This window comes from Trifolium pratense, linkage group LG3 (assembly GCF_020283565.1).
Source record: "Trifolium pratense cultivar HEN17-A07 linkage group LG3, ARS_RC_1.1, whole genome shotgun sequence".
NCBI classification, from domain to species: domain Eukaryota; kingdom Viridiplantae; phylum Streptophyta; class Magnoliopsida; order Fabales; family Fabaceae; genus Trifolium; species Trifolium pratense.
Genome location: NC_060061.1, coordinates 18,835,829 through 18,856,209, shown reverse-complemented (window position 1 = coordinate 18,856,209; position 20,381 = coordinate 18,835,829). Strand labels below are relative to the sequence as shown.

Genomic DNA, 20,381 nt, shown 5'->3' with positions numbered 1-20,381 from the left:
ACATCAGATAGCACAGGTTCCTCCGGTATGATATCAGAGCATTGATAACAAAGATGTTTCAACACATGTTAGCACAACACATAGCATATGTTAGAAAAAATGTTTCAACATATGGTAGCACAGCTTCTAGCACAAGTTCTTCCAGCATGGTATCAAAGCACGTGGTCTTCCAATCAGGGCATGGAGCATCCATCTAGCAAAAACTCCTCCTGTACACATGATCCCATCTTTGTGCAAAGGAAGCACGATGAAAGGAAACATTGTCACAGGGAGCAACAGGCACATTCTGAGGGATCTTTTTCCCACCAGACTTTTTCTTTGAGGCAGAGGGTGTGATGTCTGGTACATCCTCCTCAACATTATACTCAGAGTTACTTGAAGGTGCTTCCTTTCTGTTCAGACTCTATCTCTTCTTACTAGCAAGCACAATAACCTCATACATGTTCTTCAACCACTTCTTCATTAAGTGGCACAGTTTTATGCCTTTCTTTAGACTGAGAGACCCTTCTTCAACCTCAGTAGAATTCTCTTCATCAGACCCTGTTTCTTCATCAGATGAGTCAGATGGGTCAACAGATGTCCCAACATCTTTCACCACAACAGTTTCTTGAACGGGTTTCTGGACAATAGTAACATCAGCCTTAGGTTGGTCCACAGATGTGTCAACGTCTGTCACAACATCCTTTTCAGGAACAGTTTGTTTTGATTTATCAACAACAGAACCAATAGCATCTTTTGTCTGAGATACATCAGCAACAAGAACATCTATAATTGTGTTTGTGGAATCAACAACATTCACACCAGCAGAGATAATAATGTCAGGAGCTAGTAATACTTCTCATAGCTTCTTTCTCCTTTAAAGCACAAAGGGAGAAATAAACTCCCATATACAGAGGAAAATGAATTCTCACACATCAGAGAAAAATAAATTCTCAAAAATCAGATCAGGATGTGTAGACATCATGGATGACATCATAGCATAACATATTTCATGAGAACATAAAGCTAGAGGTTTCAGAAGCAGATCTGAAACTATCACACATAGTAGTATTAATCACATTTAAGTATCACATATCTGAGCATTATCACATCTGATTACAACACATCTGAACACATATAGTACTTCTCAACAGAATGCACATCCACACAAACAGTCATAGCATGACCAGTTCTCTTTCAGTCATACTTTGAGCAATAGCTTGGTCTCATGGAAGATCATCAAGATCAGTTTCTTCCACCACAGTCTAAACTTCAATACTCCAAACCACCATCTGGTTTAAGACTCTCAGAGCCATATTAACATTAGTTTGGGGAATTGTAGAACAGGTTTCAACAACACTATCAGGTTGGTACAAGATGTTTCAACATCTAATGTGACATCAGACTCAGGTGAGATTTCTTTGGGGGACACAACCACAATTTTAGTGGGGGATAACAAAGTGACAGAATCAACAACTTTGAAAGATGACACATGAAAGAATTAAAAAAAAAGTCATCAACAACCACAACATTCATACTAGACTGACCTATGGTTTTAAGAGATCTTGGTTTATCTAGAATTCCAATTTCAAAGGCAGATCTCACAGATTTTTCAACACTACTCACAACATTTGAACCGACAAAAACCTTTAACAGATGTAACAACATTTGATTCAACATTAGGGGTAACAACTGAATCAATGAGGTTATCAAAACGAGTTTGGTAGGTTTATTAACATCATCAACAAACATAGATAGACTTTTCTAGGACCTTTTGAGAGATAAGATTAACTTGGATAATGGATTTAGAAATAGGTTTCCTAGATGATGCATATTTTGTTCACCAAACAATATAGAAGTAGTTTCAGATGGATTCAAAGTATTCACAGACCTTTTATGCATTCCCTTTTGACACGTGGTTGATCACACTGTCCATTTCACTTCCTTGTTGATCTTACAGGAAACATGTCTCGAATAATGTTCTAACATTCAGTCAGACGTTGTCTTCTTTTACTTGCATTGATCAACACATCTTCAAACATACTGTCTTCCACTTGATTCTAAGTGTTCTTCTTTCACTTAGACTTAGTGACACATACCAAGACATCTGAATATCACATTTGTGACATCTCTCAATAATGAAGACTCCTGGAAAGTCCTTCCAAAAAAAAACTGTAGAGAAAAATAAATTCTCCCAGACTCAACCATTTAACGACTTGAGAGATATGTGAATAACTGATATAATTATTCAGCTTTACATGACTAGAATCAACCATGCCTTGTTAATAATTTCATAATGTCACAACATGTTGTCTGACATCATATTCTCATATGAGGCAAAGATCTCCAGAAGCTTGTACAACACTCTAGACAATATATATGTACCAATGCAATCCACAGAAAAACACATGACTCTACCTGTCATAGATAATCAGGGCTCCAGCTGAAGATGAAAACTCGAGCACTAAATGAAAACATGTGAAAGACTTCATGCTTTCATGTTGAAGGGCAACACCAACTCCTTCAGTAGAGTCGATTCTGAGTAGATATTCTCACTTCTTGAGAATACATTCAAGCATTCTGACCTCTTCAGTTAACAAGGACACATCTGATCAATGTCCTAGCAGAACCACACTATGTATCATGACCTTTTGAATAGGCAGGATGTCATGCATACAAGGTGTAAAGTCACTCACAAAGTCCAAAACATCTTAGTTTGCTTAAAAGCTTGACTAAGATCCTGATTATCAACCCTTTTCTAGAGTGACTTGCAACAGAAGAAAACCAAAGACAATTATCAAACCTCAGTATTTGACAATATTCTTCTGCCCTTACATTCACTAGTAGTTGTTGATACTAGTGGAATAAATAGTCATGCATTGCTAGACCATACTATTAAAACAAGATCAGAACCTCCACATTCTGATTCACATAGTCAGAAACACGTCTTCTGACCACACAGCTTGAGCACTCCCATGCAAAGTCTCAAGCACCTTCCACAGAACAGCCATCAATAAATATGATGTTACAACATCATTTAGGACACCAGCTTCTGATTTTGGAACCCAATTACATTGATTCATAAATCACCATTCAAAAGAACTCATTGTGCATAGACATCCTTCAAGAAGCTCCCAATAGAGTACCATCAATGCAGATCATCCAGGTTTTTCAAAACACCTTCTCACACAAGGTATGACATTAGATCTGACATCATTCTTCTGCACATATATGGCACCAACAGATAACATCCACTCATGACAGTTATTCTTACAAAAAGGTCATTCCAGATTAGGTCAGTTGCTTGACCTTGTACTCCACCCTGAGTAGAACCAGCTTCCTTGGCTGAAGGAGCAGATGTTGTAGAAGATGTTTCAACATTAATTCTGACATCAATCTCAATCCCATCGGTTTCATCCTGAACTATGGTCTGAAGATACCATAGTAGTCCATAACTCTTGCAAGGGGACACAGGAGAATCAACCATCAGTAGTTGATCAACCTTCAATATCAAATCATCCACACATGCAGGGACGTGCATATTTTACATCTCAAAAAATTCTTCTAATGTTCCAACCCCTTGTCTTACTTTGAGATGTTTGATGACATTCTTCTGAACCTATAGAGGAGATTCCCTCTAACAGGTATCTGGAACACTTTGATCCAACATAATATCAGGTACTACAGATGTGACAGTACTTAGCACAACATCAGTCTTAGGTGCCAAAGATGTACCAACATTCGACGCAACATCATTTTCAGAGACAGATCAACAAACTCACTTGTGACCTTAGTGGAAGCATTAAATACATCAGATGGATTTCCCTTGATTAGTGTGCACCAGACAATGGAGAGAGGGATGCAACATATACTTCCTTTCTCTTCAACACAAACACATATCTTGAAGGGAAGTAAAAACTTCATCAATCTTAATTCAAAAGATATCTTTAACGCACAAGGTAAAGAATTAACTTCACCAAAAATACCAGAGAACCATAATCCTTTGGTCCCAAAAAAATAAATCCTCCTTGTTTAATCATGCATTCATACAACTAGATATTATCACAAGAATATAACATGCATGGTTAAAACATCATATAACACATCAACACTGCGCACAACTTTAACTACCACTTACTTGGATGAACTAACTCAAGAGGTCAACCATATGTTGATTGTGTCCCAACAAACTTATCTAAGACATGTTTCTAGCGTAGAAACCATCTCAGACACAGATGCCTCCTCTTCCAGGTCAGGAGAAGGTTCCAAACATATGTAACCAACACACACATTTGTTTAGCACCCAAGCATCTGCCATGCCCTACTGTCATCCAACAAGATTCTGCAGAATCTGCTCGTCAGATGTTCCGTCAGATGTTCCAACATCTGGTAAGACATCAGTTCCCTTTTAACGGAACACACCAAGAAATCCTTTATCAAAGCCAATGGAGGTTAGCTTTTGGAAGCAAAAATAAATTGCTCATAACTTTCTTCAGATCCCTTTTCAACAAACTCATACATGAGTGCCTTTATGAGTGGACTTAAGATCACCCCCAAGTATCTTTGTCATCTCTAACAAAACTCTCCTCGAGCATCACCACACCAGGGCTTACATCATAGAACAGAGTAGTGCATCCTCAACAAACAAAACCACCAGGAGTTTTCCATCAGATATATATGCAGCGGAATTCAAACCACAAAACTCCTCAACAAACCTCAGACACACTACAATAACACATGTTTGAAAATAAATCAAACCATACAGCAACTCATCACAAGATCTACACGCCTGACCAACAAAAAATAGGTCTAATACACACCCTATCATGAATAGTCCATCCTCCACTTCTAGGGACCATTCAATCAATGTGAACTTCTCCAAGTTCAAACAAATTTTCAGTATTCCTTACTTGCCCATAACCAGAAAGTATCTTCCCTAAGATCTCATCCAGAAAACAGAACAGGATGCCTGCTCTGATACCAATTGAAATTCTGGTATAGCAGAACCAGATGTTGTATAGAATGTCGAGACATCTGGTCTGACATGAATAACACGGCAAGGCATATAACATTAAAACGGATACTGAGAAATAATGTTTTATCAGATGTTCCAACATTCAATTTAAAGAGAATGTCATACTTAATGTTGGAACATCTTACGAAACATAATAAAATCAACAAGTAAATAAACTGCACAGGAAATTGTTAACCCAGTTCAGCCAACCTGCCTACTCTGGGGGATACCAATCCAGGAAGGAAATCCACTAATAGATCTAGTCACTAAGACCTCCAGCAAACCCTTTGAATTTACGTCTTACACTAAGACCTCCAGCAAACCCTCGGTTTACGTCTTACACTAAGACCTCCAGCAAATCCTAGGTTTACGCCTTATGACCTCGACACTACTCATGCAACTTCTGCCTAGGAACTCCTAGACATGAGATCCCATCTCACTTCCACACAGCCAACACAACCTGTGTTGTTCATATAATGTTGAATAAAATGTGGCGACAATCACCGTGACATATTTTACTCTTGCTTAAAAGCTTCGAGTAAATCACACACAGTTAACTCCGTACTTCAAAGCTTAGGAGTAACCTTAAAACATTACAACTCAATAAAACACAGTCCTACTCAAGTATTAAATCAATACGTGAGAGGCTCACAAACACTATCTCCTTGCTTAAAAGCTTCGGAGATATTAAATACTCTACTCATTACCTAAAGGTTTCTGAGTGAGGACATAAGCACCATCTCACAACCTGAGTGGTTCACTTACACCAACTCTCCTAGAGAGTGGCTTAAAGACACGAAACCCTAAAGACTACATCTTTGATGAACAATGGTTTCGGTTAATAAAATCATGGTCTTGAGTCTTCTTTATATAGACAGAGCTAGCACGCTCCTGATCTTCCAAGATAAGCTTCATAACACAGCTGGTCTTTGAGTCACGTCCAGCTAAGCAAATCAGACCTTAATAAAAACTTTCCTAAAATAGTTGATCCTCTTTAGGAAATAAACAATGTGTTGAATCATTCCATTAAGTCTTGATAAGAACATATCTTCACTGATAACGTCTTGATCAGATCAAATCTTGATATACACGTTTGTAGAGTGGATTTCCATATATAGCAGATACGTGTAATAAATGCGCGAGATTTGGGCAATCTGACTGTCGTACCCAAACATGTTACAACATTTGGTCCAACATCTTTTGTACCCAACATGTTGAAACATTTGGTCCAACATCTTGCTTGTATATTTGTTTTAGCAAAATGAGGCCAACACACAAATATCCAACAGTAATGATTTGTAGAAAGACATTATTGAACTTGCAACTAGTTAAGAGTGCCTCTTCATTGTATGATTCAAACATGTCTTCCTTCCGCTTTACGATTTGCTCGTGTTGTTTTCTCAATCTCAGAATCGAATTCCAGCTCAATTGGACCTGTTCTCCGCATGCACAAGAAAACAAACAAGTAGAACGCTCTCGACAGAAAAATGTAAAAACAGAAAAATCAAAGAAAACACAAAAAATATAAACATTATTGCCTTGTCGAATCAATCACAATCCCCGGCAACGGCGCCAAAAACTTGATGGATAATTTTCGCAAGTGAACGAATTACCACGTAGTAATAAAAATATCGATCCACAGGGATTGTGTGATTAAACGAGTCTAATAGTGTTCATAAACATGATGCAAAGAATACACATAAATTGGGGGTTTGGTTGAGTAATTTGACGGTAAGAAAATCGTGCTAATTCAATAAGTGGAAAAGCGAGGTAGAATCATCGGAATCACCTAGTCTATAGCTTAATCACATGCAATCTACCATACAATATGAATTCACTCAAGTATTCGCAACTGGATCAACATGATGGTGAATCGCAATCTCTTGTCAAAATCCACCCTATTCGTTGTCGATACTCCTCCGATCTCTCGGATGAAAGCTACCTACAACGAAGTATTTGAAAACGCGTTGATCGTTCGCTACACTCTATGTTTCAATCTCTCGACCGGAAACACTCAAGTGCTTAATGCAATTCAGTTCAGAAATTAAACCAATATTCTCATACGTGACTTAAATCTAGATCCATTACAACGCTAATGAAGAATCGTAAGGCATTAAGTATAGATTTGCATTAAACGAACACTATTACAAGAGTGAAATCATACAATATAGCAGAATTACATTAGATTACTCTACATCCTAAGCTATCCTAGATCCTACCTCCACGAGAAGTCTAGCTCCTCATGTTGCTTCGTTCGCCTCCTAGCTTCAACTTCATGGCTTGAGAATCCATGCCGCTGATGTGCTCGAAGCTATCCAATGAAATCCAGGATCCAATAGATGAAATGCTCAGAAAATCAGAATATCAGTGTACTGTAGCAGAAAATTCGAACCCAGATCCAGAAAACTGACTTTTCTATATATACTGATTGCAACCACGCTGCGCGTCAGATCTACCACGCTGCGCGTGGTTGCTGAAATTAACACTACGTTGCGCGTGAGATGGGCTACGCCCCCAGCGTAGTGCAATTTTCTCCTTGACGCCGCGCGTGATAGATCTCATGTCGCGCGTGACTAAGTCAGTGAGCAAGTCTTCTCAGGTCAGAGTTTCACGCCGCGCGTGGACAGTCCCCACGCCGCGCGTGATCAAAGCAGGTTTTTGGTCTCTCTGTGATAAGCATCACGCTGTGCGTGATGGACCACGCCCCCAGCGTAGTGCAAAATTGTATTTTTCTGCATAATTTCCTGCTTTCTTGTATTCCAAGTAACCTTGCTTCCGAGTTGATTTCTCTTGATTTTTATTGCTTAAAACCCTCTAAAATGAGTCTAATGTCACTCAAATAGGCATGGATTAGAGAGTGTGACGATCCGTCATCACAACCCCAAACTTAAACCTTTCCTTGTCCTCAAGGAAACAACTTTTACCTCAAGCTTTTGTGTCAAGACTTTGGCATTTTCCTTAGATTACTCGAATCATACATGCGTGAGACTTACCTGATGATCAATGGTCCACTCGCAAGCAACACTCAATTGCACAATAGTTCCCGCAAGGCATTTTCAAGTAACTCACACTTTTCAACCAATGCTCTATGATTTCATCACAATCCTCACATACACTCTTCAATCATGGTAAATCACTCAAATCAACACATCAAGCAAGTCAACAATAATTTTGCAAGTAGTCTAGAAATTCATTCGGTTCACTTTGCGCACACACTTTAGAGGTTTTTTAGGGTTATAACGTGGCTTGGCTAGGGTGGATGGTGACATTTTGGGATAAGTAGTAGAAAAACTTGGAGTTAGATCCCCCTAAGATCAAAAATTCATAAACCAAACCCCTTCTTCTTTTGAACTATAGTGGACTAGAGAACTTTTTTCAATTCATCAAATTAACGTTTTGCAATTCTTTTGAATTCAAGGCTATCACTTCTTTTTGTACTTCTTTTCAATATTTCTTTTCTTGTTTTTTTTTTTTCATTTTTCATGTCTTTTTATCATTTTTCTCTTGACTAAAGCCATGCACAATTTGTGAAATTTTTCAATCCAAACTTTGTATAAGTTCTCTAGTACCCTCACCCCAAACTTTATTTGTTGCTAATTCCAAAGAGCAACCCCAAACTTAGTGGTGAGCAATGTGCATCAACCACTAATTAGGTGCCTAACCTTCAAGAAAGTCATTCCTTTTTTTTTTCAAAAATTTCTTAAGGTTTTGCAAAAATAACATATTTTCTTTCAGCTCAAATTGGTTAAGCAAATGATATATATGTAAGGGTGGATAGAAAGGCTCAAAGGTACCAAAACAACATGCCTCGTGTGTGCGACAAAATTACCAATCAAATAAAGAGACGACAAGCAAAATCGAGAGACAATACACGAGTGGATATCACACATAGAAAGAATGAGAAGTGTTTGGCTCAATACCTCACGGTTGGGTCGAATCAAAGAGCCGGTCAAAAAGTGTGCATTCCTTTCTGAAATTCTGGTATAGCAGAACCAGATGTTGTATAGAATGTCGAGACATCTGGTCTGACATGAATAACACGGCAAGGCATATAACATTAAAACGGATACTGAGAAATAATGTTTTATCAGATGTTCCAACATTCAATTTAAAGAGAATGTCATACTTAATGTTGTAACATCTTACGAAACATAATAAAATCAACAAGTAAATAAACTGCACAGGAAATTGTTAACCCAGTTCAGCCAACCTGCCTACTCTGGGGGATACCAATCCAGGAAGGAAATCCACTAATAGATCTAGTCACTAAGACCTCCAGCAAACCCTTTGAATTTACGTCTTACACTAAGACCTCCAGCAAACCCTCGGTTTACGTCTTACACTAAGACCTCCAGCAAATCCTAGGTTTACGCCTTATGACCTCGACACTACTCATGCAACTTCTGCCTAGGAACTCCTAGACATGAGATCCCATCTCACTTCCACACAGCCAACACAACCTGTGTTGTTCATATAATGTTGAATAAAATGTGGCGACAATCACCGTGACATATTTTACTCTTGCTTAAAAGCTTCGAGTAAATCACACACAGTTAACTCCGTACTTCAAAGCTTAGGAGTAACCTTAAAACATTACAACTCAATAAAACACAGTCCTACTCAAGTATCAAATCAATACGTGAGAGGCTCACAAACACTATCTCCTTGCTTAAAAGCTTTGGAGATATTACAATACTCTACTCATTACCTAAAGGTTTCTGAGTGAGGACATAGTGACCATCTCACAACCCGAGTGGTTCACTTACACCAACTCTCCTAGAGAGTGGCTTAAAGACACGAAACCCTAAAGACTACATCTTTGATGAACAATGGTTTCGGTTCATAAAATCTTGGTCTTGAGTCTTCTTTATATAGACAGAGCTAGCACGCTCCTGATCTTCCAAGATAAGCTTCAGAACACAGCTGGTCTTTGAGTCACGTCCAGCTAAGCAAATCAGACCTTAATAAAAACTTTCCTAAAATAGTTGATCCTCTTTAGGAAATAAACAATGTGTTGAATCATTCCATTAAGTCTTGATAAGAACATATCTTCACTGATAACGTCTTGATCAGATCAAATCTTGATATACACGTTTGTAGAGTGGATTTCCATATATAGCAGATACGTGTAATAAATGCGCGAGATTTGGGCAATCTGACTGTCGTACCCAAACATGTTACAACATTTGGTCCAACATCTTTTGTACCCAACATGTTAAAACATTTGGTCCAACATCTTGCTTGTATATTTGTTTTAGCAAAATGAGGCCAACACACAAATATCCAACACTTTCCTTTGCCTCTTGATCACATGAGTGCAACAAGCAATTGCACTGAAAGTTTAACAAATCACACACGGATAGAATCAAACAATTGATACTCAAGTAATAGAAAGAACATGCCAAGATATCGAAACAAACTCTAAAGGTAAACGAAATTCCACAATTGAACATAAAAAGATTCAAATTCAGAGTTAAAAGTATCTTCATCCAGCAAATTCAAAGAGAACATCAAACAATTATTCATAAAGTAGCATAAGAGTGAAAGGGAAGAAAGGACCGTAAACTCATGGGTTGCCTCCCATGAAGCGCTTCTTTCTCGTCATTAGCTTGATGCTTCATCATCACAAGTTAGGGAGGATACTTCAACTTTGATTCAACCCGGCTCCTCTTGTTCTCTTCATTCAAAGGAGCAATATTAATATCAAATAGTAATGATTTCACGCTTCCCGAATCACTCTTGAGACCTTCCCATTTGGCCTTCAAATTGGTTCTTTCCTTCTTACTAGACCGTGATGGAGATTTCTTAGAACCTTTCTTCACCGAAGCTTTCAATGTTGAAGTGGAAGACTTTTGAGGATTAACAACCGGATTGGGCTCTTCTTCTTTGCCCACCTTGTACAAACAATAGATAGGAACCACACCATCCAAGTCCCATCCTAGGTCGTCATTCACTTTCTCCGCTTCTTTTAACACGTCATTCTCTTCTAGTGGAGTGAGCAAATCACTTATGATCACGGGTTTCCTAGAGTCGCCACCCAAAAACACATACTTCCATTTAGGAGGAAGTTCTTTCAATTCCGGTGGCTTTTTTATCGCTTTTGGCTCTTTCTCCTCTTCTAGGGGGTTATCCAAGTTTTGAAGAAAAATTTCAATCTCATGATCCCACTCTTCGTCTTTGTCATCTTTTACCACTTCCTCTAGCACTTCCACTTTGAAACATTCGGATACCACTCCACAAAATTCAAGGTCTTGGTTCTTGACCTTCTTCAACCTAGGATAAGGCATTCTAGCATATGGTGAAGGAACTTGAAACTTGGGGTCCTTCACAATAGGTTTCTTGCCTTTCTTGGCACTAGACTCATTCTCCACTCTCTTTTCAACTTCACCATTTTTACTCTCATCCTTCTTAGGATTCTCCACTACTTTTTGTGATGAAACTTCTCTACTCCTCAAATTAATGGAATTACAACTTTCATTACGAGGATCCGTGGTGTTTCCACAAAAACCACTTTGAGTTTGTAGAGAAGATACTTGCCTTGCTAGTTGACCCATTTGGTTTTCGAGATTTTTGATGGAGGCTTCATGACGTTCGCTTGACACTTCTTGGTTTGCCTTCATCACCTCAAAATTGCCTTGAGTCATCTTCATGGCTAAGATAAGAGTGTCTTCAAAAGATTCAAGGTGACCTTCAAAATGTTGATCTTGAGGAAATGCTTGATTTGGATTAGCTCCATAAGAACAATTCATGTGATTCTTCACTCCAAGATTGTAGGTGTTGAAATGAGGATTATTTTGAAAGGTTGCTTGCACCATACATTGAGCTTCTAGTTGTTTGGTAATGATTTGTAGAAAGACATTATTGAACTTGCAACTAGTTAAGAGTGCCTCTTCATTGTATGATTCAAACATGTCTTCCTTCCGCTTTACGATTTGCTCGTGTTGTTTTCTCAATCTCAGAATCGAATTCCAGCTCAATTGGACCTGTTCTCCGCATGCACAAGAAAACAAACAAGTAGAACGCTCTCGACAGAAAAATGTAAAAACAGAAAAATCAAAGAAAACACAAAAAATATAAACATTATTGCCTTGTCGAATCAATCACAATCCCCGGCAACGGCGCCAAAAACTTGATGGATAATTTTCGCAAGTGAACGAATTACCACGTAGTAATAAAAATATCGATCCACAGGGATTGTGTGATTAAACGAGTTTAATAGTGTTCATAAACATGATGCAAAGAATACACATAAATTGGGGGTTTGGTTGAGTAATTTGACGGTAAGAAAATCGTGCTAATTCAATAAGTGGAAAAGCGAGGTAGAATCATCGGAATCACCTAGTCTATAGCTTAATCACATGCAATCTACCATACAATATGAATTCACTCAAGTATTCGCAACTGGATCAACATGATGGTGAATCGCAATCTCTTGTCAAAATCCACCCTATTCGTTGTCGATACTCCTCCGATCTCTCGGATGAAAGCTACCTACAACGAAGTATTTGAAAACGCGTTGATCGTTCGCTACACTCTATGTTTCAATCTCTCGACCGGAAACACTCAAGTGCTTAATGCAATTCAGTTCAGAAATTAAACCAATATTCTCATACGTGACTTAAATCTAGATCCATTACAACGCTAATGAAGAATCGTAAGGCATTAAGTATAGATTTGCATTAAACGAACACTATTACAAGAGTGAAATCATACAATATAGCAGAATTACATTAGATTACTCTACATCCTAAGCTATCCTAAATCTAGATCCATTACAACGCTAATGAAGAATCGTAAGGCATTAAGTATAGATTTGCATTAAACGAACACTATTACAAGAGTGAAATCATACAATATAGCAGAATTACATTAGATTACTCTACATCCTAAGCTATCCTAGATCCTACCTCCACGAGAAGTCTAGCTCCTCATGTTGCTTCGTTCGCCTCCTAGCTTCAACTTCATGGCTTGAGAATCCATGCCGCTGATGTGCTCGAAGCTATCCAATGAAATCCAGGATCCAATAGATGAAATGCTCAGAAAATCATAATATCAGTGTACTGTAGCAGAAAATTCGAACCCAGATCCAGAAAACTGACTTTTCTATATATACTGATTGCAACCACGCTGCGCGTCAGATCTACCACGCTGCGCGTGGTTGCTGAAATTAACACTACGCTGCGCGTGAGATGGGCTACGCCCCCAGCGTAGTGCAATTTTCTCCTTCACGCCGCGCGTGATAGATCTCATGTCGCGCGTGACTAAGTCAGTGAGCAAGTCTTCTCAGGTCAGAGTTTCACGCCACGCGTGGACAGTCCCCACGCTGCGCGTGATGGACCACGCCCCCAGCGTAGTGCAAAATTGTATTTTTCTGCATAATTTCCTGCTTTCTTGTATTCCAAGTAACCTTGCTTCCGAGTTGATTTCTCTTGATTTTATTGCTTAAAACCCTCTAAAATGAGTCTAATGTCACTCAAATAGGCATGGATTAGAGAGTGTGACGATCCGTCATCAGGTGTTATGGATGAATTTGAAAAGCTTAAGAACACAGTTGAGTCTATTAAAGCTGTGCTCCTTGATGCTGAAGAGAAACAAGAAGCACAAAATCATGCTGTGCAAAACTGGATAAGAAGGCTCAAAGACGTGCTTCATCCTGCAGATGATTTGTTAGATGAATTTGTTATCGAAGATATGAAACACAAAATGGATGTAGTTCATCAAAACAAAATAACAAAGGTAATTCATTTCTTATCTCCAAACAGAACTGCTTTTCGCCGTAAAATGGCTTATGAGATTGAAAAAATACAAAAACAGTTTGATGATGCGGTGAAAGATATGTCTGTGTTGAATCTAAATCCAAATGTTGTGGTAGTTGATAAAAAAAACAATGTATGGAGAGAAACTTGTTCTTATGTGTTAGAGTCAGATATTATTGGAAGAGAAGATGATAAAAAGAAGATTATAAGCTTGTTGTCCCCAAATGAAATTCAGAATGTCTCTTTGGTTGCTATTGTTGGGATTGGTGGTATAGGAAAAACAACTCTTGCTCAATTGGTATACAATGATGGGGAAGTGCAAAACATGTTTGAAAATAGTATGTGGGTATGTGTCTCTGATATCTTTGAACTCAAGGCTATTATGACAAAAACATTGGAGTCATTAACCAAGAACAAAATTGATGACACATTATCACTGGACAATTTGCAAAATATGTTTCGTGACAGTTTAAATGGTAAGAAATACTTGTTAGTTCTTGATGACATTTGGAATGAGAGTTTTGAAAAATGGACTCAATTGAAGACTTTCTTAATGTGTGGTGCTCAAGGCAGTAAGATTTTAGTGACAACTCGTAGTAAAACCGTGGCACAAACAATGGGTATAAGTGACCCCTATGTTTTGAATGGTTTGACTCCAGAAGAATCATGGGGTTTGTTAAAGAAGATTACATTCAGAGATGATACCATTAGAGTGAATCGGAACATTGAATCAATGGGTAAGAAGATAGCAGAAAAGTGCAGAGGAGTTCCATTAGCAATTAGATCATTGGGAGGCATATTGCACGATAAAAGTGAAGAAAGAGAATGGATCAATGTCTTACAAGGTGACTTTTGGAAATTGTGTGAGGATAAAGATAACATATTGCCGGTCCTAAAATTGAGTTACCGAAACTTGTCGCCTCAACAGAAACAATGTTTTGCTTATTGTGCTTTATATCCTAAGGATTCGGTAATTGAGAAGGATGAGTTGATTCAAATGTGGATGGCACAAGGTTATCTTGAATGTTCAGTTGAAGACAATGCATGGAAGATGTTGGTAACCAATTTGTGAATATTTTTCTGATGAAATCATTCTTCCAGGATGCAAAAGTGATTCAAGATGGTGATATAAATTATTTAAAAATGCATGATTTAATGCACGATCTTGCAACACAAATAGCAGGTATTGATTGTTGTTACTTGGATAGCAAGACAAAAAGATGTTTAGGAAGACCAATCCATGTATCAGTGGAATTTGGTGCATTTTGTTTGTTGAAATCATTGGACCCAAATAGACTGAGAACTTTAATTTTGTTTTCTTCAAATGAGAAGAAGAAATTGGATGAAGAAGAATTGACAATTATTTCAACATTCAAATACTTGCGCGTCTTAAAATTGGTGCATTCTTCTCTGAGCAAGCTATCCAGTTCAATTAATAAATTGAAGCATTTAAGACATCTTAACTTATTGACGTGTTATGGACTAGAAAATCTTCCCAAATCTATGTCCAATCTTGTTTGTTTACAAACAATAAAATTGTTATTGGATGAAAAAGTTGTACTTTCAACAAAAGATGTTTCAAAATTAATCAATTTGAGACACCTTATGATTTATGATTGGACCTTCAGAGACAAGGCAGCACCTGGATTTGGAAAATTGAGCATACAGCAACACAAGGGTTTGATTTTTTCCAATTGGCTTTCTTCTCTCACAAATATTATTGAAATATCTCTTGATCGTTGCGGAGATTTTCGATACCTCCCACCATTGGAACGTCTTCCATTCCTTAAGTCACTTGAGTTAAACTGTCTTCATGAATTAGAGTACATATATTACGAAGAGCCTATGCTTCACAAATCATTTTTCCCATCTTTGGAGAGCCTAATTTTTTGGCAATGTCACGAGTTGAGGGGATGGAGGAGGATGAGAGAAGATTTCAATGATATTAAATCTTCACATCATCTTATGTTTCCTGAGTTTTCCTGTCTTTCTAAATTGTCAATTGATGGGTGTCACAGGTTAACTTGTATGCCTTCTTTTCCAAACATCAAGAGATTATCATTGAATGATTGTAGTGTGGAGATATTGGAAGAAACACTAAATATAGCAGTGTCGCGATATTCAATTGGTTTCCCTCCTCTTTCCATGCTCAAATTTTTCAAAATTAATGAGACCATTATGGATGTGACAAATGTCCCACAAGATTGGTTGAGAAATCTTACTTCTCTTGAGAATCTTAAAATTGACCATCTTTCAAGTCAACAATTTCAAGTAATTGAAATGTGGTTTAAAGTTGACCTCATCTGTCTTCCCTCTCTCAAAAAAATTACATTTCATAACTGTTTTCATCTAAAGGCATTACCAGATTGGATATGTAACGACCTCCCATCACTCCAACATATCAAGATGATTAATTGCAGAGATTTGGTGTCGTTGCCTGAAGGAATGCCTCGTCTTACTAACTTACGCACCTTAGAAATCATTGAATGTCCACTTTTAGTTGGAGAATGCCGGACAGAAACAAGTGCAACTTGGTCTAAAATTGCTCACATCCCAAACATAAACATGAAGTGATTTGCATCAAAAAGGTAGACATATATCTTCTTAAAACAACTAGTATTTTTGGTTTTTTAGGTCCGGTTCGGTAAAATCAAACTATAAACCTGCTTATATAGGTAATAAGTTAATAACTATTTAAGTATATATTTTTTCCTTTTTTTTAGCCTACTAGTAAATTGTTGTTTGAAGGCTATAATATATCTGCTAATTTTAACAAACCAATTGGGTTGATTTTGATTAATCATTTAGTTTTATTATGTATAAAAGACAGATCACCAATTCAGTTATCATCTTCCTTTTATACTCTTCCAACATTTATGGATTATCAATTTATCATATACTGATTTGAGTTATTTTGTGGACGTAGAAGAGTAATGTGTGCTTGTGTTAAGCAAATACATGTTGTTGAATTGTACAAGCTAGCTTGCTCGATAAAAGAAATTGAAGCATGGAGGAGATGTGCAGCGCGAAGATGGTGTGGAAGGCAGTTTGATGATTTGATTCCCTTTTGTTTTATGACCGCCAAAGTGTAATGAAGCCCAATATTACAAACCTTCTAGAATATGATGAGTCAGCCAAATCACAAGGGAACCCACAGAATTTGCAAGAGAATAATTCAGTTAGTAGTGGAAATGAAAGGATTGGACCACGTGTTAGCAAGAGAACAAAGAAATCGCATAGTAGGTGGGAGGAATTTGTGAAGAAATGAGTAGTATAACTATGTGTGTGTGTGTGTTGCATTTCTATTTCATGGGTATTGTGAGTGAAGTTGTAACCCCCTCTCCCTCAAAACTCTCTTATTTTGCACATGTATGATTGTGTGATCGTTATCTTCAACCTTTCATCTTGGTTAGAGATTTCTGATCTACAATCTTGTTTACCTTTCAATACAATTGACCTTGTTGATTGTGTGATCGTTATCTTCGACCTATCATCTTGGTTAGAGATTTCGGATCTACAATCCTTTGTTTACCTTTCGATACAATTTGCTATTTCCTTTCGATACTCTGTTCATTTCATTGGTGCTTTCATCCAGCCATGGCTCACAGCGATGCTGGTTCTTCATAAACTGAACCAAAGCGCAATCTAGACGAGATGAAGCTCTTCCAAGCAGAAATTCTGTAACACATGGAACGGCTTGAGGTTGACAACGCCTCTAAATTCGACAAGGTCTACTCTGCGCTTGATATACTCATAGAACAAACTCCGACGAAACAGAACCATGGCGTAGGACTCAATAACAGAACATCGTTTAAGGTACGGAAAGTTAAACTTGAATTTCCTCGTTTCGATGGCACGAACGTGCATGAATGGATTTTCAAAGCTGAACATTTTTTTGAGTATTATGATACACCGGATCTAGACCGATTAACCATTGCATCGGTCCATCTTGACAAAGATGTAGTTCCATGGTACCAAATGATGCAACGGTCTCGTCCATTCACATCTTGGATCGAATTTACACGTGCTTTGGAATTGGATATTGGTCCTTCCATCTATGAATGTCCTCGCGCTACCCTTTTCAAGCTAACTCAAACTGGTACGGTGGCTGAATATTATCTGCAATTCACATCACTAGCTAACCGTGTTTATGGTCTAAGCAATGATGCATTAATTGATTGTTTTATCAGTGGGTTGAATGCTGAGATCCGTAGAGATGTGATTGTTCACACACCCATATCTATTGTGAAAGCTGTTTCTCTAGCCAAAGTTTATGAAGAGAAATACTTATCTAACCATAAACTACACAAAACCAATATAAATAACTACTCCACCAACAAACCATATCAGAACAAACCAGAAACTATAACTAGAAATTCGACCCCCATCCTCAACACACCCCCCACTAGACCAATGAGTCAATTTCAGAAAAACCCTAACATTAAAAGAATTTCACCTGCAGAGAGACAAATTAGACGTGACAAGGGTTTATGTTATTGGTGTGATAAAAAATTCTCTTTCACACACAAGTGTCCTAATAGACAGATGATGTTATTACAATATGATGATGATAATGATGAGGACCAAGTGCTCGATACATAGACTCAATCAGTTGAAACAACCACAAATAGCCTTATCACCAATCAACCTGAACATCACCTTTCATTGAATGCTATGAAAGGCACAAGTAACATGGGTGTGTTAAGATATTGCAGTACAGGTGCTGATTGATGGAAGTAGCTCTGATAACTTTTTGCAACCAAGGATTGCAAAAAAATTTAAGCTGCCAATTGAACCAGGACCACAATTCAAAGTGTTGGTAGGGAATGGTGAGATAATGACTGCAGGGGTAATTCAACAGCTAAAGTTTTATTATTTTATAATAAAAAAATAAGTTTATTATTTTTAAAATTTATTAGTTAAAATTCTTTTTAAATTTAATTTTTATTATTTCTTAAAATTCTTAAAAAAATTATTAAAAAAATAATAATAAAGTTTTAAGTATTTTGTTTTTTTAAAAAAATTATTATTTTTTGAATTTTTTTTGGCAGTAAAAAAATAATAATAAAGTTTTAAGAATTTTTATTATTATTCTTTTAAAAAAAAAATTAACTGACGTGGCTTTTTAAAAAATAAATATAAATTAAATGTATTTCCACGTGTGCATGTCACATTAGCAAAGATGCACGGTCAGATGCTCCGTTGTCCACCTTTGCTTGCCCCAAAGACAAAGGTGGTTTGGGTTTACGTAACTTTGAAGCCTTTAATATGGCTATGGTAGCGAAACAAGCGTGAAACATCTTACAAAATCCAGATATGTTGGTAGCCAGACTTATTAAAGCAAGGTATTTTCCACGATCTACTTTGTTTGAGGCTTCCTTGGGCTATAATCCTAGTTTTGTATGGTGTAGTATTTGGAAAGCTAGACATGTTCTTTTACTTGGGTGTAGGTGGAGGATTGGTGGTGGTGACAAGATACACGTCATGTCTGATCCTTGGTTACGTGGGAATGGAGAACGCTGGATTCCTTCGCCTCAACCTGAAGGAGTGTATAACTTATTTGTTAGAGATCTGATGATAGATAATTATAAAGCTTGGAATGTGGCTAAAATTCGTATGTTATTCTCGATCCAAGTGGCAGAGAGAATTATTGTGACACCTCTCATTGGGTCGGTTTATGTGGATAAAATGGTTTGGGAGGAGGAACAAAATGGTTGTTACTCTGTCAAATCCAGGTACAAGCTTGCTATGAAGTGTATTTTCCGCAATGATGAATACCATGTGGAGATAGAGTGTTTGCCTTGTTTCGGAATGAGGATTACGCTACTATAGGTAGAGTGGCTACCCTGTTTTGGAGTATATGGCATAACCAGAATGATAAAATTTGGAATGATAATGTTAGAAGTCCAAACCAAGTTGGTCGGGCTGCGTTTGATCATTAGAATGAGTGGTTTGCAGTCCATAAGATGCGAAGTAACGATGATCATGATGTTCCTCTTGTAAGCACAAATCGGTGGGAAAAGCCTCGTATAGGATGGTTAAAGTGCAATGTTGATGCAATATTTTTTGTCGGCGCAGGAAGGACCGCGATGGGTGCTTGTTTTCGTAATAATTCTGGGGATTTTACGGCTGGACTCATGTGGTGGCAGCAACTGACTTTATCAACAGAGGAGGGTGAAACATGGACATTATTGCAAGCCATGAATGAATCTAAGGGTAGAGGTTTTGAACGCATCCAATTTGAAAGTGATTCTCAAGTGTTGGTTGATGCTATTTGTACCAAGCGGCGAGACAACTCAAAGTTTCTTTCAATCGTTAATGAAATTATTTTTACTATGTTATCATGTGTGAACTTTGAAATTAAGTTTATTATGAGACAAGTGAATTCGGTTACTCACACTTTAGTTAGGGCGGTCAATTCTTGGACTAGTTTCCATAGATTTGAGATTATTCTTTCATGTATTAAACTTTTGATAATTAATGAAATGCATTAAATTTAAATTTGTGTGGTTTAAAAAAAAAGTATGTTGTGCCCATTACCCAACTAAATATAACTCGAGACAACAAAGAGAAATTTTACTGTATATTTGAAAATTTGAATGTACTAATATATTAGGTCAATAAATTAATAA

The 20,381-nt window shown here is 37.4% G+C and overlaps 1 pseudogene; it reads left to right on the top strand.

Annotated features, from left to right (window-relative positions):
- Positions 1-17,313, top strand: part of LOC123918545 — a 29,654-nt pseudogene extending 12,341 nt beyond the window's left edge.
- Positions 17,314-20,381: the final 3,068 nt, after the last annotated feature.